Here is a 14,656-nt window from a genome sequence, read left to right on the forward strand (position 1 = left end):
TGAGTGCAACTGGCCAACCTCTGGCTAGACTCCAGTGGTGTTAGGGTCGGAGATCTACACTCCGCCTGTTCATTTTATGCTGCTTTAAATTCAGAACGTTGGTTTCCAAACTTTTTTTTTAATTAAATAAATCTCTAGGCTGCCTCAGCTGACCTAAAGGAGAAAATCAGATTTTTGTCCATTCTGAGCATTATGAAGTTCTGGTTTTTCCTCCTGGTACTTAGTCTCTGGGGTGGTATTTTATGGAGAAATGGGAGAAAGAACAAGAAAAAAGCAGAACTTGGGGTGTGGGGGGGAAGGCAGGTATTGCCCAGCCTGCAGCCCCAAGTATTCCAAATGGTTTTCACCATGTCTCTCCCTCTCAGTTGTTTAGGTCTCAAATAATTGTCTTCTGAACTCAAAGGGCAGTGAGGCCCCTGAGAGGCTCAGGATGGCTTTAGCTGTCACTAGTCTTCTTGCCATGACACCCCTATTCCTTGGGCTTATGCTTCTCTTTGCCAAAACCAATATTGGGACAAAAGACAGAGGCAATACTATTTACGATTTTTAAATTTCCAGGGGCAAGGTAGAATGAATCAAACAAACTCTGCTCCCATTTTACCCTTTTGAATCCTTTTACCCTCTTTGTAGAAGGGGTTTGAACTTGCCTCACGATAAGACTCTTAAAGGTAAATGGATTTTAAAACTCAGAGAAGAGCTCTGAGAAAGTCAAGTAGTCAACAGTTATCACCCTGATCAGACATTATTTAAAGTATCCATTTATTAGCAGGTTCACTTTTAGAGCGCTGTCGCAAGCCACATTCAGGTAGCGCGTGGAGGGGTGCTGAGACAGATCTGCGTTCCCCCTGGGGGCGGGCACTCAGACCACAGGTAGCAAACGCTGGAGCTGGTATCCTGGCTGAAGTGGGGAAAAGCCACGGATCGCGGCCCTGGGAGAGGGCTGCGATCTCCCAGCCGAGGTACGCGCCTCAGCAGTTAGGGTCTGCGACTCAGTTGGGGGTTGGGGGGTTGGGGGGTGGGGCTTGGCTTTCCTTTTGCAATGGGATTCCTGGGTTCGGTAACTACATGCTTTTTGCACAGTTCTTGACGAGGGGACCCAAAGTGCTGTTAATGGGAGCTTCCCCAGCCGCACGGATAGGGTATGTATCAATGGTGGCACCCGGGGCAGTTGGTGCGTTTCAGACCCCCTGCAGCGCACCGGGCGACTCTTGAAAGGCCTCCAGTTCTGGTGATCGTATCCAATTTGATTTTTGGAAACCCACCACAGTTTCATTAGGCTTGGGGTGTGTGTGTGGTGTGTGTGTTTTCGTGCGTGTTTTGGGAGGGGTGGTCATGTGACTGTCAGTCGCTCCTATCTAGGTATCAATTAAACCCAGGCCAGCCAAGACGTAAAATCAATGAGCGAAGCGACCACGCTGCCCTGGCCTTGCAAAAGACTGCAGAGTCGGAGGCCAGGGAACTGTGAGCCCAGCGCACCAGGGAAAGAGAGGCGAGAACGCCTTTCGCCCCTGCTCGGCCACTGGGGGACGCAGTCACCTTCAGCGTAGGGGAGCGGGGAGACCAGAACCCCGCTAGCGGCTCTGGCCGCCTGGCTCCCTCCAGCGCGCAGCCTCCGCTCGTTCTCCCCGAGAGCTGCACCCGGACCCGGCACCTCGCCGAGGTCGCCCTTCCCGAGCTCTGGCGGCGCCCCCATCCCGCTCTCCCCGGCTGCAGCCTCCAGCTCGGCACCCCCTCTGCGCCTCTGCCGCGCCCCTCGCGGACCCGCCCCCTCCGTCCTCCTGGTGCGCGCAGTCGCTGCCCGTGCGCCCTGCCTCCTTGCGCGCCCCGGGCGAGCAACGATGGGGAAGCCGAACCCAATTCTCCGCCGCCGGCTTCCCGGCCCGCGTTGCTTACTGCCCGCCAGCCCGTGACGCCGCGGTGCTGGCCGAGACACAAAGACCGTGGCTGGGGCCGCCGGGGGGCCGAGGCCTCGTCCGGGGGCCGCTGCGAGTCTGAGCGCCATGCGAGCCAGTGCCAGCTGCCCGCTGCCCAGGAGGAGCCCGAGCGCCCGCCTCCTCCGGCTTGCGCTGGCCGGAGCTCTGGCTGCATCCTGGTGGGCGCCGCTCAAGTGAGGGCAGAGCCCGACCCGGAGCGGCCAAGGCCACAACCGCTCCAGCCCCCGGGGTGCAGCCGGGAGCTCGGACCCCGGGTTTCTCTGGAGGCGGGGACTGGCGGGCTCCTGAGCCTTCCCGAGGCGCGGTATTGGAGGCCGTGAGGACCACAGCCGGAACGGAGCGGGAACCGCGCGGAGCAGCGTGGACCCGGCGGCCGGGAAGCCTTGGAGGTAACTTCGGAGAGCCTGGGACAGGCGGGGGGAGGGGGGGCGGGAGCGCACGTGTGCCTGTGTGTGCCAGTGCGAGGTGTGTGCTCCGTGTGCCAGTGGCCCGCCGCACACGCGCGCAGGGTGTGAAGTCTAGGGCTGCGGGCGCGCCTCCCTGCTTCCCCTCGGCTCCGGAGCAGTGGGGGCCGCCCCGGCGCCGGGTGTCGGGGGGCGCCGTCCTCGGGGCTTTGATGGAGAAAGGTGTGTGTGTGGTGCTGGGCTGGACCAAAGCTAGTAGAGAGATCGGGGATTCTTGAAGCGAATCAAGGGGAAAGGACCATGCAGTTTGGGGCAAGTTTTCATGGCTGAAAATTCCCTTGTAGATCACAAAAACGGTCTTTGGAGGGTTAATTATGCGAACTCTGTGTGCCGAAAGCCTGACACACCAGAGGCGCAAAGTGAGCTGGAAAGCTGGACAAACCCCAGCTGGACCGCCCAGTGCATCCAATTCTTAAATTGAGATTTCCAGTCACATTGACGTGGAAGGGGATTGTTGTTCCTCCGAGGAGAAAAGGATTGTTCAACTCCACCTGCCAGGAAACACAGAAGCCAGGCCTGGCGGGCGCGGACATGCGCTCACACGCTGTCTAACTCCTGCATATGCAGCCTTCCCTACCTGTTCCGCCATCCCTCCTAAGCGAGTATTCCTCTGGGCTACCGCATCCAGCCAGAGTTAATCATTCGTCTGCTCTCCCGGAGGCGTCCCAAGCTTCCGGCGGCATTTGAGCTGCTTAACAGTAACGGAGACCAATCCAGCATTGTTTTGCAGCCTTGTTAAACAGTTGTGTACCCGGTGGGGAAGATGGTTGTATTCAGGCACTTCTTTCAATGGGAATGAAGTATCGTTTGCTGAAGACCTAAGGTGGGGGGTCCAGAGTCTCTGCGATAAACAATAGAGGTCTATCTCAGAGGCTTCCAACCCATTTCTCTTGTGAATGAGGCATTTCATTTGGGAGCAGAGACCATGCTGCTGCCCTCATGGCCTCCATCGGGGAGCTTCAGTGCCCCAGCCGGCTGTGATGTTATACACAGCAGGAAGAGTTGCCAGGAGGAGTTTGGGAGCAGTTTATGGGGTCAGCTGTGCACCCCTTTCTCCAGCAAACAAGCTGTCAACCACCACCTCTCCCAGATGGAGATGGTGGGTAAATGATCCTGCCTTCCCACCTCTGTGAGCACCAGCATCACTGGAGTATGCTCTGCAGGTAGAAGCCAGCAGACTGCTGTGGCCATAGGATGTCTTTTGGAATGAGGCCCTGGCAGCAGTATTTTGAGGACAGTTGAAATAAGAGAAGGAGGTTGAAGAGCGTGGGGTGCCTGATGCTGGAGGGAGAGTCATAAGGCCCCCTTTTCTGGCCTTTCTTCCTGTATTTCAGAGGGAGGAGGAGCAGGAGAGGGAAGGCAGAGTCTGCAGAAAGAGCAAATGTAGAGATTTTCTTAGATTTGGAGCCTGGAAGGAAAACCTTGAATGCCTGGTAAATATAAGTCTGATGTTTGTATGTGTTTGTGCGTGTCTGAGAGGTTTGTATAAATCTGAGACTGTGTGCAAAGAAATGTCAAATTGCAGCGGAAATCATAGATCAGTTTATTTGCATTTCTGATGAGTTTGGTGAGGAAGTATTGTAGACCACCTAATACGTAGAAGACCGACAAAGGTTTCTTTGTTGGCGATGTGTTCGTTTTGAAGTTTACATATATAATGCCGTTTTTTTCCTCCTGGCCAATGCTAGAGGCAAAATTGATGTGACTTTCCAGCTTCCAAAAGCCTTTGTAGCTATTATCTCTCTGATAGTCCCTCTGAAACAGTCAGTTGCTCCCAAGAGGTTAAGATGTCTGTCCTGCCTCTGTCTATCATACACAGATGGGTCTGGGGGGCTTCTCACTCAGGATTTCCAAAATCAGCCCTTTCTCAAATCCTGACAAATGCGAAGCAGAGACCAGTGTTGCAGCTCTGGCTCCGTGCCTGCTGGGCAGGGATCTGATGACCAGGAGAAGGAAGGGGAAGGCCCTGCTCTCTGTTCCTGCCAAGTGGTGATGTGTGTTCTCAAACTAGCTGGGAAAGGTTCCAGGTTCCTCTGTGGCTATGCTGCTAAAGCCCACTGATTAGCTTTCCCAGTGACATTTGGAGCTTACCTGCAGACTTGGTGTAAATTAGGATTTAAAAAAAGAGAGGGGCGTTCCCATTGTGGTTCAGCGGAAATGAACACGACTAGTATCCATGAGGACGAGGGTTCGATCCCTGGCCTCGCTCAGTGGGCTGCGGACGTAGCTCAGATCCGGTGTTGCTGTGGCTGTGGTGTAGGACCCCTAGCCTGGGAACTTCCATAGGTCTCGGGTGAGCCCTAAAAAGACAAAAAAGAAAAAGAAAAAAAAAAAAGGGAGGGGTATGGAGTTTAGGGATAGGTAGAGGTTGTTGTTGGTTAGCCTCAGGCATCCTTCTAACTCATGACGTGACCTCACTAATTTACTTAACTTTCTGCATGTTTATATAAAATGAGAACATCGGGCTAGATCATTCATTCCCCCCCCACCCCATCTCTCTCCAAGAGTAGGACTCTTTAAGTTGAATCTTATATAAAAGTTAAGTATATGGCGTTCCCGTCGTGGATCAGTGGTTAACGAATCCGACTAGGAACCATGAGGTTGTGAGTTCGATCCCTGGCCTTGCTCAGTGGGTTAAGGATCTTGCGTTGCCGTGAGCTGTGATGTAGGTGGCAGATGCAGCTCGATTCTGGTGTTGCTGTGGCTGTGGCGTAGGCCGGTGGCTACAGCTCCGATTAGACCCTTAGCCTGGGAACCTCCTTATGCCACGGGATCGGCCCAAGAAATGGCAAAAAGACAAAAAAAAAAAAAAAAAAGTTAAGTATATGAAGCAGACTAAAGGTAAGGGAGGGGCAAGGGCAGCCTGTTTCACTCCCAGGGCAACTTCTGAAGCCGCCTTTCAGCTGCCCAGAACATGGCGTGAGAAGCCCTGGAAAGCTCTTCTCTAGAATGTGTGTTTGAAATGAAATATTGGGGTTGCCTAGTTCTGTGTTAGACATGTGTCACACCCCTTTCACTGGCATCTGATCCCTCTTGATGGCTGGCTGACCTCCTCCAGTGAGGGCTCCAGGAGGACCATGACTTCTTCGGCCCTGAATCTCCTAAATCTGCCAGTGACTGGCAGGTCGGTCGGTCCTTAGTAAATGCTTGCTGAACGAATGAGGAAATGAGGGAGTAAAGGTATTTTGACCAAACAGGGACTGATGGGGGGAAGCACGACAGTGTAAATCTTAGGAGGCCAGGGACTTGGATTTATCTGTTGTTATATCTCCACTGCCTAGAACACTGCATGCAACTGGCAGATTCTGACTCACTTTGCAAGAAAACCCTTTGAACTCATTAAAGTTGTTAACCTGGAAGCCATTGCTCCAAGAAGTAATCAGCAACATGTCTATGGTGGCTATTAATCCTGTTCATGAAGATTCTGACTCTTTCTTTTTCCTTCGAACATAGAGAATTGCATTTCCCTGATCACTAGAGATTGGATGTGGCCTTGTGCCTTGCTGGGCTGGGAACTTTCAGAGTTAGCAACGGCCTCACTTTTGTGTCCTCCCTTTTCCTCTGCTCCAAGGACAGTTAAGGCTCCAGAAGGACAAGTCACGGCTCCCCTCAGCCTGGGTCCTGGACGGAAGGTGCTGTGGAGCAGAGCCCCTGGCTGACATGTTTACGTGGATAAGAAATAAACCATCGGTGTTTTAAGTGACTGGAATCTGGGGACTGTCTTGCTGCAGCATAACTGAGCCCATCCTGATAGATGCCACGTGGAAAGAGCTTAAAGTAGGGCTGATTTGGGATCAGAACACCCCAGGATAGCAGGAAAATCAGAAGTTCCTGAGATAGGGCTTCATGGGGATTGGGACCTGGGTGTGATCACCACAGTGAAGCGTGTGGTTGTCAGTGTTGCTGGTTGGAGGGTTCACTTGGGAACTCCTTTAGAGAAGGACGCATGATAACCGAAGCCTTGATGCATGAGCCATAAAATGCTGGTTTAGTAGTTCACTGGGAAGAACGTGGATCTGATAAATGCACTCACGGATCAGGGAGTAATACCTATTAGAAGCCAGAGAATAAAAAGTTATTTTGTGAGCTTGGAATTCAACGTGGGCGCATTCGTGGAGTGAGCTGATGGCCAGCATCATCTGACTGTGCTGTGCTGAGGTTTTCTTCTTTATCCAAGTTCAGGACCTACCTGCTGAACGCACTCTATACAGACACATGCTTGCCTTTTAGGACCAAGCACTTGATTTGCTGGGCAGTGTTACTGTAGGATTTTTCTGCTGCTCTGTTAGCCCATGTTCTCAGCCAGTGGGGCCTTTCATGGCAGCCTTTTCTACTGGCTTGGCCTGTGAGAACAGGGTCCTGAAAATCTCTCAGCCAAGCTGCCCTTGACCACCCGCTGTGCCTTGAATGTTCCCCTGTGTGCCTTCTGTCTGCTCTGCCCATTCTTCCTGCCTTTCCCTTCGTGTCCTGGGGAGTGGTTTTGACTTCCAGGGGCTGCGTGCTGTGATTACTCCTCTTCTGCCTCTATAGCATCCCTGGGATTTCAAGAAAGGAAAATTTTATGTAGGATGCTAAACATGCAAGTTTTATGGTGACTTAAGGAGACTTCAAGTAAACAGCTGAGAAAACAAACCAAACAAGGTCAATAGGCCAGTAGGAATGGATGGGAGTCCTTTGAGTGTGAAGGGCTTTGGAACATCATGGAAGCCTGAGGACTGACAACAGTTGTGAGAAGGCCAACCAAGGGAGACAGGGACTGGGGGCCTGTCTCCTCCGGACTTGAAGAAAATGAAAAGCCATTGGGCTTTGTGGCACAGGATGGGAAGCAGGTAGCGAGTGGGTGGAGGTGGGGTGGGTAGTTGGTGGGGGTGGGGGTGGGGGAAGGTGAATAGTGAGGGGGGGTGGGGGTGGGTTGGGATGGGTCGTGAGTGGGTGGGGATGGGGTGGGGGGTGAGTAGTGAGTAGGGGGTGGGTGGAGGTGAATAGTGAGGGGCTGGGGGTGGGGTGGGGGTGGGGTGGGTGGTGAGTGGGGATGGGTAGTGAGTGGGTGGGGATGGGTGGGTGGGGGTGAGTAGTGAGTGGGTGGGGAGGGGGTGGGGTGGGGTGGGTGGTGGGTGGGGATGGGTAGTGAGTGGGTGGAGGTGAATAGTGAGGGGGTGGGGGTGGGGTGGGTGGTGAGTGGGGATGGGTAGAGATGAATAGTGGCGGGGGTGAGTGGGGATGGGTAGTGAGTGGGTGGGGGTGGGGTTGGGGGTGGGGTGGGATGAGTAATGACTGGGGATGGGTAGGGTGAGCAATGAGTGGGTGGGGGTGGATGGGGTGCCCTCTTGTCACTCCATGGCCTGCAGACAAGCCTGCCTTCACTGGTTGCCTCCTATGCAATCTACAATGCCTGGCACAGTTTTTTTCTTAAATACAGGTGAATAGGAGCAGATACTCATCCACAGGTGATATTTTTTCATCACGTTTTATTTCTCACAGCTCCTCGTAGTTCCAGAAGGAAGGTCCACTTGGATGTCCCAGGCCACTTCAAATACACCATGTACAAAATCAGTATTACCTCCTTCCCAAAACAGTGCGGACGGGGTGGAGAGTGGGTGGTTGTGGGCAGTGGGTGAGGTGGGTAGCTGGCTATGGTCTCTCCTCTGTCCCACTGCCATGGGCTCACTTCCTGCACCGTGTTGTGACAGACCCCGTGCTGGTCTCCCTCTCCCACTGATCTGTGAGCCCCTGGAGGACGGGGGCAGTGTTGTGTTCCCAATCTTGTTCCAGTGACTGGCACAGAGCTGGCACGGGCTGGGCAGGGCCATAAGGCTGCCGTGTGAAGGAGGGAACGAGTATAGCGTGGATGATTCAGAGGGCACCCATTCTGCAGGGACGGGATGGGGGTGGCCTGGCTCTGTAGCTGCTGCCTGATGAAAAAAATTTAATGATTCAGTCCCCCATAACCTCCATCTGAGTCAGCACTATGGCCACTGGAAGGATCCTTAGCTGAAAGACAGCGTCCGGAGCTAGGGAGGGACCTTCTGTTATTTCCTGTACTTCAGTATAGGAAGGCTTAACTTGAGAAGCCCATGAGACTGTTGGATGTTATTTAAACTACCAGGGATCATCAATGCCAAGATACATCCATCTAGAATTCCCAAGCCTCTGTCAAGGCATTGACCCTACCAAAGCCTCTGGGTGATCTTTATAAATGCAGGTGTCCAGGCCCTGCCTCAGATCTGCTGAGTCAGAATGGCTGTGTCTGAGTCCGGAGCCTTCTTGTCCCCCGACATTTGCAAGAAGGTGCTTGAGGAAGGGGAGATCCCTGGCAGAGACCACGCCCCCATCCACAGGAAGGATTCAGGTCCTGGAGTGAATGGTTGGAGGACCTAGGTCAGACCGGTCCCCAGGGGCAGGGCTAAGGCCAGTGGGAATGAGCAAGAGGCTGCCTTGGGAGCTGGTGACTGTTCCATGTCTTGGGGCTTTGGTGCCCTTGAAGGCGTAGGTCAGGGCTGCTGTGAGCTCTGAGGATGAGGACATGACAGTGTGGGCTTCCATGTGTCCAGGATGTTAGAACATGTTTCAGGATTACAGTACAGGAGAGTCATTATTCAGTCACCAGTTATCATTCTCAGATGGCTAGAGGGGTCTAGCTGATAGGCTGGCAAAGCAGATCTTACTGTTATCAACGAGAGCAAAGCGTTTGCTTTCTGAGAAGGGCTGCAGCCTTTCCAGCTATGAAAAACCTTCCTTCCTTCCCTGCATGCACTGGTCGTCTGGGATCTGGACCCTCTGATAAAGATGTAGCACCCCCCCCAAGATGTCCATGTCCTAATTCCCAGAACCTGTAAATATATTGCTTTACATGGCCAAAGAGACCTTGCAGGTGTAAGGTCAGATCTTGAGATGAGGGGGTTATGCTGGGGTGTCCAGGTTGACTCAAGTAATCACAAGAGTCTATAAATGGAGAAGAGGAGACAGAAGAGTTAGAGATTAAGATGTGACCACTGGAGCAGAGCTCAGAATGATGTAATTGCTGGCTTTAAAGATGGAGATTTCCTTTAAAGATTTCCTTGATGATGAGTCAAGGAAAGCAGGCAGCCTCCTGGAGCTGGAAAATGCAAAGAAACAGATTCGCCCCTAGAGCCTCTAGAAGGAAGGCAGCCTGGCTGATGCCCTGATTTTAAAAACCCATTTAGACTTCTGGCCTCTCGAACTCTAAGATGATAAAACTGTGTGCTTTTAAGCCACTGTGTTCACAGTGATTTGTTGTAGCAGCAATAAGAAGCTAATACAGGACAATCTCTGAGATGATCCGTATTTGCCTCCTACCTGTCAGGAAGCAGCACAACTTTGAGGCACCAGAGGCATAACTGCCTGACTTCTTCTGGTGGCAGTGGACTTTCTGGGAAATTTGATCACATCTTCACCTTGGTTGGTGTTCCTTGAATTCTAAAACTCTACCCTCTCTAAAATGAACCCATGGAGCCCAAGTTCCCATCGACTGCAGTTTTGGAAATACAGTAATAAAAGTTCTAAACTGTCCGCAAAGGGCAAATAGTCACTGCGACCACATAGCCATAGCCAGTTATAAGGTGGTCACACAAAGGATCTAAACTATGCATTTACATCTATCGCTGAGATAAAAACAGTTAAAACAACACATAGAAAAATGGCATACCATTTCCCCAAATGGCATATATAGGAAGGCAAGGAGAGTTGGAAAAACTTTCCTAAATGAGAAAATGAATCGGCGGATTCTCCTTTTTCCCCTGCCTTGAACAAGAGGGTTCTTACACTCTGAGCAAACATTTCAGCTTCCCCAAAATGGTGTCTTTCTGTACCTTTACATCCAAATGGTCATTGTCATCTGGTCCAGGGCCACACCTCTTCCTGGCAAGTCAAAGGACAGGAGGGGTGATTTTAGGTGGAAAGAGGGGAAGTTGAGGGAACTCCCAGATCTCATTATTAGTTCACTCTAAAAATGGAACATGAGCAGTGCCTGAACATTAGAGAGCTATTTTTTGGATATATTTTGATAAATAACAATCATTTTGGAGCCAAATATTGTATCAGAGATGGTACACTAATAAGCAGTGTTTATTTGCACATCATATTGTGTGCAGTGCCTTCCTGGCTGGCCAAACCTGTCAGTCATGCTTTAACCTCAGGCCTTTGCACTTGCTGTTCCTTCTGCCTGGGATGCTTGCCTTCTTCCTTAGGAAAGGCAAGTAGGCACATAATTTGCTCCATTACCAATCTAGGAACTTCATTCAAATGCAGTCTTTCCCCTGAAGGCTTCTTTGAACATCTTATTTAAAATTGCACCACCTGCCCCTGGCCCCATATTTTTCTACCCCCCCATTTTTCTCCATAGCACTTTCCATCATCTACGGTACTATCCATTTTACTTGTTATTTTGCATATTATCTGTCTCCGCACTGGACTATTAGCTCATGAGGGTAGGTTTTTTTGTTTGTTTGTTTTCTTTAATATCCTGCTGTTTCTCGTAAGTAAAACTATGGCTGACACATGCCAGTTACAAAATAAATGTTTTTGAAGGAATAAATGGAAGTCTCATTTGACCTCATTAGTAATCCCAGGAGGACTTGATCTATTCCTCTTCCAGATGAGAAAACCGAAGATCAGAGATGATAATTCACTTCCCCGAGTTTCCACCGCTGGGATTTGCCTGCACATCCTTTCTCTTTTATTTTTTATTAGAAAATCACATATTCTAAACATTTAAGTAATACAGACCTAAAACAAAGGAATGGAAAAAGCACCGCAGGATAATTTTTATTTATATGAAGTATTTATATAGATAATCTTATATCATATTACAGTATGCCATTTAGTAGAATGCTTTTTCACTTAAAAACACATAATTAAAAATTGAACATGTCAATACGTGTATTTCTGCCACATGGCTTATTGATGGCTGCATGATATTTCATCGTGTTGCTGGACTACAGTTTTATGTAGCCAATTGTTAGCTACAATTTTTTTTGATAAGCAACATTAAAGAGAATGTATTCCTAGTGCTTTTTTTTTACACATGTGATTATTTCCTTTAGATAAATACATAGAAGTGTGTATATGTTATATTTAAAGAATATGCGTATTTTCAAGTTGTTATGCAAATTACTTCCTGTAAAGATCACACAAATTTCTCTCTCTCCAACAATGCCTGGGAAAACTTATTTTCCTACGTTCTCTCCAATGGTGCGTGAGTCTTCCTATGGGTTTTCAGTAGGCAAAAAACCCATAGCATTTTAGTGTTTCTTTACCTCAGAAAGAAAATAGTATTTTTATTTTTTTTCCATGTGTTCATTATAGAACAGTCAAACAAACTGCAGTTTGAATTTGCTTTCTTGGTTTTTCAGATGTTGCACTTTTTTTTTTTCTTTGACTACTGCCCCTTTGTCTCTGGGGCTGTTTATTCTTTCTCACTAGCATTTAGAGATTTCTATAAGATGCAAAAAAGTTATGCATTTTTTTTTCAATTTTTGTGATGTTTATTGACAAAGTTAAGTCATTTTCATTTATCCAAGTTAATCAATCTTTTTCTTCACAATTTCAACATTTGGACTCTTGCGTGGAAAATCTTTTTACAACCTCAGACTATCTTGCTCCTGGCTCAGATTTTCTTTTCATTTAATTTCTTATTTACTCCTGTATATGGCAAGGAATGAGAGCAAACTCAGTTTTTTACCAGTTGGTTAACCAGTTATTCTAATGATACTTAACTACTGACACACTTAAGTTTTACTGAATAAACTATTATTTTCTCATCGACTTGAAATGCCACTTTCACCATAGAGTGAATCATTTCACCTCATATAGAGAAGCATTTGGGTATGCTTCTGGTCTTTTTATTCCGTTCCATTGATTTATCTGCCAAATTATAATTATAGGAACTTTGGAGTAAGCGTTAACATTTGTCTCTCCTGATAGATTGCCATTTTGACCCAGAACTTTTAACTAATTGACATAAAACAAATAACTATTTAGAGTGTCCCTCTAACACACAGACCTCTTACCATAGAAAGGCAAAAAGGACAAAACAAAATCAACAACAAAAATCTGTCTTTTCTGTTTTCTTTGTAGTTACTCACCTTTTAGGGTCTTAGTGATGCCGGAAAGATGTGACCGGAGTCCAGGTGCTTCCGGTTCATGGCAGTCAAAGAATGACTCCTCGAACCCACGCAGGCAAAGTCTTTTTTAAAGAAAAGCAGGAGTTCCCATCGTGGCGCAGTGGTTAACGAATCCGACTAGGAACCATGAGGTTGCGGGTTGGATCCCTGCCCTTGCTCAGTGGGTTAACGATCCGGCGTTGCCGCGAGCTGTAGTGTAGGTTGCAGATGCAGCTTGGATCCTGCATTGCTGTGGCTCTGGTGTAGGCTGGTGGCTACAGCTCCGATTCGACCCCTACCCTGGGAACCTCCATATGACGCGGGAACAGCCCAAGAAATGACGAAAAGACAAAAAAAAAAAAATAATAATGATAATAAAGAAAAGCAAATAGCTCCCAGGGCTGCTGGGAGTGGGGAGAAGAGCCCCCTTCTCTATTGTCCTATAGGGGTTTTTATTCCTTAAAAATGGAGGGGTACCAACATGGGGTCCAGAAAGATGTGGTTTTCTCCCATTGGCTTGGCTCATTACCTCTCTCGGTCTTTGTCCAATAGGGTTTTGGGGGTGGAACTGTCCCGTAAGTTTGATGATTTCTTTGTCCTTCTCTTCCTTTAGACTAAGTCACCATTCCTCTCATTCCTTTTCTATTAGTTGAGGAGTGGGTTAGAGATTAAGGTCTAGGGGGGAGGTACATTTTCTACAGTAAACAGGCCTGTGGGGAATTACTTTTTTTTTTTTTTTTTTTTGGTCTTTTTGCCTTTTCTAGGGCCGCTTCCGCGGCATATGGAGGTTCCCAGACTAGGGGTCCAATCGGAGCTATAGCCCCCAGCCTACGCCAGAACCACAGCAATATGGGATTCGAGCCACATCTGAAACCTACACCACAGCTCAGGGCAACGCCAGATCCTTAACCCACTGAGCAAGGCCAGGGACCGAACCGGCAACCTCATGGTTCCTAGTCGGATTCGTTAACCACTGTGCCACGAACTCTGGGAATTACTTTTAATATAATAAAACAACGTCTGTGGGGAATTATTCTCTGAGGCCCTTAAACCATAAATGCTAATCAATAGCCATATCAAAGGATGCATCGAAGCCTATGCTCCTACACTGACTACCTGAGTTAATATTCTGCCTCGTTATTTATAAAATTTTTCTTTTGACTCCATTTTTGACAGGTCTAAGTGGGAACTCATTTTTCTAGTTTTTAACTTTCACCTTCATTTTTAATTATTACATATTTTTAAAAATGCAGAAAATACAGAAAATAACTTGAGATGTCCATGTACCACTGAGATTAAATAAGTGTTAACATTTTGTCATTTGTGCTTCAGCTTTTTTTTTTTAAAGAAAAGAATATTCTTTTAACAAAACAGGACTTTATGCCCATATCTTTCTCTATTTTTATTCTTTAAAAAAATATATTTTTAGTTTTACTCTTTTCCAGGTATTTCATTCACCGCCTTCCCATTTTAAAGCTTTCTTTTTGCTTCTGGTATTCTTCAGTTTCAATATGATATGTTTTGGTGACTATGGCTGAATTCGTTTTTCTGTGTCTTATTTGAGATTGATGTTGCTTTTTGAATTTGAGGGTTCATGTTTTTAATTCTGGAACATTCCTCAACATTATCCCTTTAATTATTGATTTTCTACCATTCTCTCTTATCTTTCCTTGAACTCCTATTAGATGTTTGTTAAAACTCCCTTGCTCTATGTCTCTTAACCTTGATCCCAATTTTTTCCTTTTTTCTTTCTTCCTTCCTTCCTTCCTTCCTTCCTTCCTTCTTTCCTTCCTTCCTTCCTTCCTTCCTTCCCTCCTTCCTTCCTTCCTTCCTTCCTTTCTTTTTTTCTTTCTTCCTTCTTTCTTCCTTCCTTCCTTCCTTTCTTCTTTCTTCCTTCCTTCCTTCCTTCTTTCCTTTCTTCCTTCCTTCCTTCCTTCCTTCCTTCCTTCCTTCCTTCCTTCCTTCCCTCCTTCCTTCCTTCCTTCCTTTCTTTCTTTTTTTCTTTCTTTTTTCTGCCATGGAGTACAGTGGCTTGATGTGGGATCTCAGTTCCCAGACAGGGATTGAACCCAAGCCACAGCAGTGTAAGTGCTGATTTCTAACCACTAGACCACCAGAGAACTCCCCTAATCTCATA

At 48.1% G+C, this 14,656-nt stretch overlaps 1 protein-coding gene across 2 annotated transcripts in view; it reads left to right on the forward strand.

The window, feature by feature from the left end:
* The window catches only part of KIAA1024 (KIAA1024 ortholog), a 38,234-nt gene continuing 25,179 nt past the window's right edge, over nucleotides 1,602–14,656 (forward strand). Inside the window, exon 1 of one of the 2 annotated variants that reach the window (XM_013988990.2) lies at nucleotides 1,602–2,323. The gene's annotated coding sequence lies outside the window, so the exon portion shown is untranslated. The remainder of the gene's footprint in view (nucleotides 2,324–14,656) is intronic. The other variant, XR_001303880.2, reaches the window with a different exon arrangement.

The sequence above is a fragment of the Sus scrofa genome, chromosome 7 (genome assembly GCF_000003025.6).
Source record: "Sus scrofa isolate TJ Tabasco breed Duroc chromosome 7, Sscrofa11.1, whole genome shotgun sequence".
In the NCBI taxonomy this organism is placed as follows: Eukaryota; Metazoa; Chordata; class Mammalia; order Artiodactyla; family Suidae; genus Sus; species Sus scrofa.